The following is a 6,983-nucleotide window of genomic DNA, read 5'->3' as shown; positions in this document are numbered from 1 at the left end:
AAGGAGCTGTATGCGTGAGGAGAAGGACGCGAGCTCAGCGGCACAAAACAGCATATAGCAGAGAAACCCCGTCATCAGCGGTCGCGGAGCATGTTCCGCCAGCCGGAAATCCAAAAATCAGGCTCCTCGGGTACAGAATGAGGTCCGCAGATCGCCAGGAGACCAGCAGTTCGACGGAGCTCACGGGAGAGCCGCTATTACCCTTCGGCGCGTAAGCCACGCCCCATGTAATGTACTTTTTAACTATAGTAAGGATGTTTTTATTGGAATTCTGTCACCAATTAATTGTTTTGTATATACTCTTTTTATGCGCTCCTTTATGATGCTGATCTTGTAAAATGTATTGAAATGTGTTAACTTTTATTATTACTATGTATGCTTTTATGATTGCTTTTAACAATCGAATAAAGCTATATTTGACTTGACTTGATAGGTGTTTGACTGGTGTCATTGCTGGTAAATGTAAAAGGTATGCTACATTAACTTGTAGCAATTGTTAAATGAATAGACATTTGTTAGAAATTGAAAACCGAAAATTCTTTGAAAATTATTGTAAATAATATGTGTATGATGGTCATAGACTTCTCTGACTGATAGATGGCATAGGACTGAATTACTGCTTGCAGGATCCCTGATATAACCTGATGGGTTAAGCAAAGTGCAGGCACCAATGGCAAATTGCAGCTGTGCAACTTGGACATATAGAGCTGTGTTGATTTTATCTTCCCTGGCATTTGGATTCCCCAGAACCTGCAGACAGTACAGCAGGTTAAGGTGGATGGTGAAGGAGATATATTCATTGAGGGGGTGAGATGGAGGTGATGTGGTGTTCTGTACATATCCTTGATGAAATTGTGTTGGTTTCTATGTGATGATGCGTGCAGTCAGAATGTGGGTGGTTGTCAGTGTGGAACGTAGATTTCTGAGAGAGTGTCAGTTGGAGCAAGCTTCTTTGTAGATGAGCTCTCTACAATTGATACTACAATAAATCGGCATCAATCACCTTTTCTGAGTGATCTGTCTCATTTCAAGAAAGGAGCAACTTCCACATTTTGGTGACAAGCAAAAACAACGACCGATTGAACAAGAACGGCAACCTCAACACCATTCATTGCTTACAGTATGAAGGTTGAAAAAACTGAAGCACAGAAATCTGGGTATCTCTTTACCTCACAGCCTCCAATACCACATTGGTGCATGTGTTGTGAGATACCACGGCACTTTAAGCCAGCTGCGAGAGATTAAAAGCTGCTGGTAGGAACCTGTGTTGCTTGGAAAAATTGGTGCTTGCAGCCTTCTTTGCGCCTCTTTGCAGCAGAGATTTTCCCAGCGATGGTGTTTTTGGAGGTGGGAGTGAAAGCTGGACATCTTGGTGCCAGTGGTGAGTGGCTGCTGAGCTCGTGCTCAGCGAGTTGGTTTTCACTGGCTCTGAGGAGTTCTCCATGTTTGGCGTGGTGGGCGCATCCTGCATTTTTAGCATTGTGGCGGGCGGTGCTCTTAGCACCACCCGCCACAATGCTAAAAATGCATGTATGCATTTGCATACACAAAGCGGCAGGCACCGCACGGTGCCTGCCGCATTGTGTATGCAAATGCTGTGGTACCCCCAATGTGCACCCCCCACCTCGCCTTCACTTCGGGGGCCCACAGGGGGCCCCCGAAGTGAAGACCGCATGCCTTTCCGTGGCGGCATCGCCGCCACGGAAAGGCATTGTTTTAAGCCTATCCTAATATGGCTGGCGGTGTCTGATAGACACCGCCACCATATAAATCCTTCTCCACCCGGGGCGGAAAAGCAGCGGACGGTGTTACCGTCCGCCGGGCGGGCGCATCCTGCATTTTTAGCATTGTGGCGGGTGGGTGCTCTCAGCACCACCCGCCACAATGCTAAAAATGCATTTATGCATTTGCATACACAAAGCGGCGGCAGATGCTGGGGGGTACCACAGGTACCCCCCATGTTCACCCCCCACCTCGCCTTCACTTCGGGGGCCCACAGGGGGCCCCCGAAGAGAAGACCGCATGCCTTTCCGTGGCGGCATCGCCGCCACGCAAAGGCATTGTTTTAAGACTATCCTAATATGGCTGGCGGTGTCTGATAGACACCACCACCATATAAACCCTTTTCCGCCCCGGCTGCAAGGCGACCGGGGCGGAAAAGCAGCGGACGATGTTTCCGTCCGCCGCGGTCCCCCTCGCCATACTAATATCGCGGGGGGAAATGGGTGGCGGACGGGCATGGATGTCGGGCGGATCGCCACCGCCACCATGGCGGTGGCAATCCGCCTGACATTGTAATGGGCTCCCTGTTGTCTGCATCTGGGATTAGACCCAAGTCTTCATTGGTTAAAGCTATTGGTATTCTTTTTCCTCCCTCATACCAGGAGGAGCTGGTAAAATTTCTGGGAATGGCTGAATTCGACAATAGGTTTATTCATAATTTTGCAGAGAAAATTGGATGTATGAGAGCGCTACTCAAGAAAGGGAGTGAATTTGTGGGATGCCAAGCTTTTGACAGAGAGTTTGAGCATATTAAGAAACATTTGAGTGAAGCTCCAAATCTAGGAAACTTTGATCCTACAAAATTCTCTTATGTGATGGCTGATGCAAGCTCAAAAGGGTTAGCTGTTGTTTTGTTGCCAAAAGTGGATAGGAAGGAGGAAACCATTTTGTTTAACTGTAGACCTTGGAGAGGATCTAAATATTGTGGAGAAAGAAGCACTTGGTGTTTTTAGGGCTGTGCGTAAGCGGAGGAAATTTCTGTAGGGTAAGAGCTTTAAGGAGTTATCTGATCATAAGCAATTGAAAGAAGTACTCACCAAGAAAGGCACTGATTTTGTATTGCATCAGATAAGAAAGTGGGTGGTAGCTTTGCAGGAGTTTGATTTTAAGGTTTCTTACTTACCTAATAACGTTTAGCTGATTATCTTTCCAGACTGAGTGGGAAGGAAACCGAGGTGTCAGAGGAACTTGACTGTTTTGGTGGTGAAGAATTTAAGTAGGAAGTAAACGTTTGTGAGATCTGTGAGGGTTTGATTTCTGAAAGAGTTTGATTTTAAAGTTTCTTACTTACCTAATAACGTTTAGCTGATTATCTTTCCAGACTGAGTGGGAAGGAAACCGAGGTGTCAGAGGAACTTGACTGTTTTGGTGGTGAAGAATTTAAGGAGGAAGTCAACGTTTGTGAGATCTGTGAGGGTTTGATTTCTGAAAGTGAATGCAGAGAGTGTTTGAGTAATCATCAAGAATTGCAACAGGTTATGGAGAAAGTGCAACGTGGCTGAGGTGAGAAAGAGAATTGTGAAAGTGATCTTAAAGGTTATAGGCAGGTCAGGGAGAAGTTAGCTATGGTTGATGGTCTTCTTATGCGGTGTAGCAAATTGGTCTCCCCTGGTAGTCTAAGAAAACAAATTGTTGAGTAATGCTCATGCTAGTCACATGGGTTATTGCCAAAACACAGGAAAGCATCAGAGAAGCCAATTAGTGGCCCGCCATGGATATGCACATTCAGATAGTGGTTTGTGTTTTACACAATCTTTGTGTATTGATCGGATTTTGAAATGCAGGACCCAGACTATGGTAATAAGAGATCAAGCTGGTGGGCCATGGTCAGACATTGCAGTTGATATTTTAGGTCCATTCAGATTAAAATCTCAGTACCTGTATATGTTTGTTTGTCTTTATATGTTTTTTAGATGGCCTGGGATCAAGGTGGTTAATTGGGTTGAGTCCCGAGTAGTGACAGACTTTTTTGAGGAACTTTTTGAATGTGAGGGTTTTCTGTTGTCCATTCTGACAGACAATGTAGTTCAGTTAACCTCCAGGGTTGTAGAGGAATTTCTGAGAGAGAGAGGGATCAAGCATAAGAAAGTACTACCCAGAGAGTAATGGTGTAGTAGAAAGGTTTGTTAAAGAACGTAAAGAAACTTTGCAACAAGCTTTTGTATCTGAAAGTGATTGGGAAGCTGCTGTGAGGGGAAAGGTACAAAAATACAGATTTACGTTGCACTCTTCCACTGGGGTGGTTCCCTTTCGTTTGTTCAAAGGCAGTGTTGCCAATACTGTAGTGACTAAATTGTGGATCATTGTGAAAAGAAGGGTTGTGGATGATAGTGTAGATAGCACAACAGGGATGGAAAGAAATAGAGAGGGCAAAGGTGGAGAAGAGAAAGGTGTGGTACGATGAGAGAAAGGCAGTGAAAAGGACCAAAATGAGCGTGGATGATTGAGTGAGAATCAAGTCACCAAGGAAAGACGGGAGGAAGTCCAAAATCAATCAACCAGGGAAGCCTATTAAGATGCTTAAGAACACAGTTAAAACGAATGATCATGAAATATGGAATCTTAGCAGAATTGTTAAATATCAATCTGCTAAGTAATTTGTGTGGAAATTTTGAAATGTAGTATTCCCTTTGTGAACAGGGCCCATATTAAACCATGGGCAATGGTTAATTCATAGAGAGCAATGTGCTGTGCAGAATACAACTTTAATTAAAAAAAAACAAGAAATCAGACCTTTAGTATTAGAACACACACCTCTTTAAGGAACATGACAACTTAATGCAGTAACAGTCCTCAAACGAGCTACTGCTTAAATCACTTCGTGACTGTGTCTTTTACCCTGTACTGCCTTCTGCAGCCTTCGATTAGTATGTGATATACAAACATAAAGACATATATACTTAAAGGAACATAATTCTCCTTCTTTGCAGTTGGCAATTGATGCAAAACACCAGAAACGTTGGGAAGCCACATACTACATATAGACCAAACAGTAGGGAAGAAAAAACAAAGTCACAGTATTCCACAGTCAAAAGGTATTAAATTGAAAAAATATGTTTATCTCTTGATTTGGTATGTGGACCTGCCTATTGCCTAAAGTGTGTATTATTCATGGTCTAGGCACCCAGAAACTATAAGTCAATGTTAAGTTAGGGAAATATGGGCATTGACGGGGGAAAAATGGATGAAAGAACAGCAGGGAACATCAGTGTGCCAGGCCATAAGCACAATAGTCAGACAGAGAGCCCACTTCAAATTATGTTGGTCAAGTTGGTGCACATGATAACATTCACAGTTAAACCAGAGTGCAGTATTCAAGCTATCTCACTCCAGGTGGTGCTCAGGACAACTGAATGCTGGACATCTATGCTACATGGCAGAATTAGGACTCCTTCAGTGTTGGCTCAGTGACCCTTCTTCAGTCAATATTGGCACATCCAATATCACACAGTGGATCTAAAAGTTAAAAATACCAACTAACCAAATTGGGGTAGTTCCCTCTTCAGAAAGATTCATTTGAAGGATAGGCCTAAACCTGTTTCCAGAATGAACTCTGAAGTTAGTGCCTCAATGACACAATATAAATACCATGACCAGCCCTTTGTTGTGCAGGAAACAAAAGATCTTGGAATAGATAAAGTAGTGGTGGATATGTCCTTATTATTTCTCTGTAAGCTGCAACCATCCTTCATTTAGTGCTTCCAATTTCATGTTAAAAGAATGTTAATGATCTTTGCTGGGTAATATTACTAAGAAATCCAAATCCAGCTGTGACTCAGGAACACTTTTTCTAGGACACATCTATTTTGGCAGGTCATGGAAGCATTCTCACACCGTGTTCTTGAGCGTTTAGTGGATACCTGGAATTGATAAGTGGTAGGTACCATAAACATGAAGGAAATATATAGTAAGAAAAGGTATGCAGAGAGAAGGAGCAGGCTATGTAGGCAGAGTCACATATCAGCTGATTGACATTTGAAGATTCTTGGCCTTGTTGTAGGGTAGAGAAGATCTATTGATACCCGGAATGCACATTTGTGGTCTGAAGCTTCTGGCTTTTTTCCACAAAGGCAAGGTCGTCAATAGTAGCAAGCAGGGGAGCAGACCTTCAATGGGGAATCATACTTAGAAACAGCTTTCAGTCAATGAGCAACACACAACTCCATGTTTAGGAAGAACTGTAAAATAGAGCACAATGATATTTGTGAATGGAAGTCTTCATTAACCTGTAGTAGTGTCCTAGATTATGCTCACTGTCAGCAGTTTAGAAGGAGGACCAGCACATCTAAAAACATGTCAACCCAACCAACTAGGTTGGGGTACAATTTCGAAGGGTTTCAGGAAAGTGCAGGACTTGAGATTCTCCTATCATGCCATGTAAAATTTGTAAAGGACATTGAGGCTATGGGACCTTGAATTCTTAACGGTAGAATAAAAACGGATGTGCCTCCAGCATATAGTTACTTTGGGTATAACGCACACTCCAGAATTGATTACACCATGTCTTCATTATTTATGTTTCATAACATTACCTCGTACCAACTAAAGAAAGTAAACGAAAGTGACTACGCACAGCAAATAATTGTAATGAACATTGGAACAAATACAAATAAGGTTTAGCAGACTGTCCAAGGGCATGTTGGAACAACTAACTATAAAAATGTATTCTGGAATGTTGTTAACAAAGACGAAACGAATAAACAGGTGGAAAGGCTTGCGGAAGTATGCTTCAAAGACACTGCACTAGAATCAGTGATAGAGAAATGGGAAAACGTCACTGGGATGCTGATCAGTACGCAATGTCAAACACAAACAAGTAAGAAGCTAACGGGGAAAGAACCAAACAGGGATAAGGAACACCACTTAAATTTGCCATATACAATAAGGAAACTGAAGAAAGAGCGAAACAGGACTATTAGGTTAATGAAGAAACCGGGGGTAAAAGCAGAAAACCTGGGAAACTTGAAGCTATTAAATCAAAATTTGAAGAAGCTAATATGGGGTGAAAAAATGAAAGCAGAACAGGCGACCTGGGCAAAAGTATTGCATGCCAATAAGCAGAAGAATCCAAGAGATTTCTGGAAAATTATCAATTGTCTTGCCAGATCTAACAAGCAAAGAGTCTCATCACCGCTAACAGGGCAGGATTGGGAGATTTTCCTGAGGAAACATCTAAATCAGAACAACATACAGTCAATTTT

At 42.7% G+C, this 6,983-nt stretch overlaps 1 non-coding gene across 1 annotated transcript; it reads right to left on the bottom strand.

Moving 5' to 3' along the window:
• Window positions 1-1,534: 1,534 nt before the first annotated feature.
• Window positions 1,535-1,657, bottom strand: LOC144783566 (small nucleolar RNA SNORA76). The gene has a single exon (XR_013601518.1). It is a non-coding gene; the product is annotated as a small nucleolar RNA SNORA76 (small nucleolar RNA).
• Between the last annotated feature and the right edge of the window lie 5,326 nt (window positions 1,658-6,983).

The sequence above is a fragment of the Lissotriton helveticus genome, chromosome 9 (assembly GCF_964261635.1).
Source record: "Lissotriton helveticus chromosome 9, aLisHel1.1, whole genome shotgun sequence".
In the NCBI taxonomy this organism is placed as follows: Eukaryota; Metazoa; Chordata; class Amphibia; order Caudata; family Salamandridae; genus Lissotriton; species Lissotriton helveticus.
The sequence above is the reverse complement of the archived record's forward strand: the minus strand, read 5'-3'. Positions and strand labels throughout refer to the sequence as shown.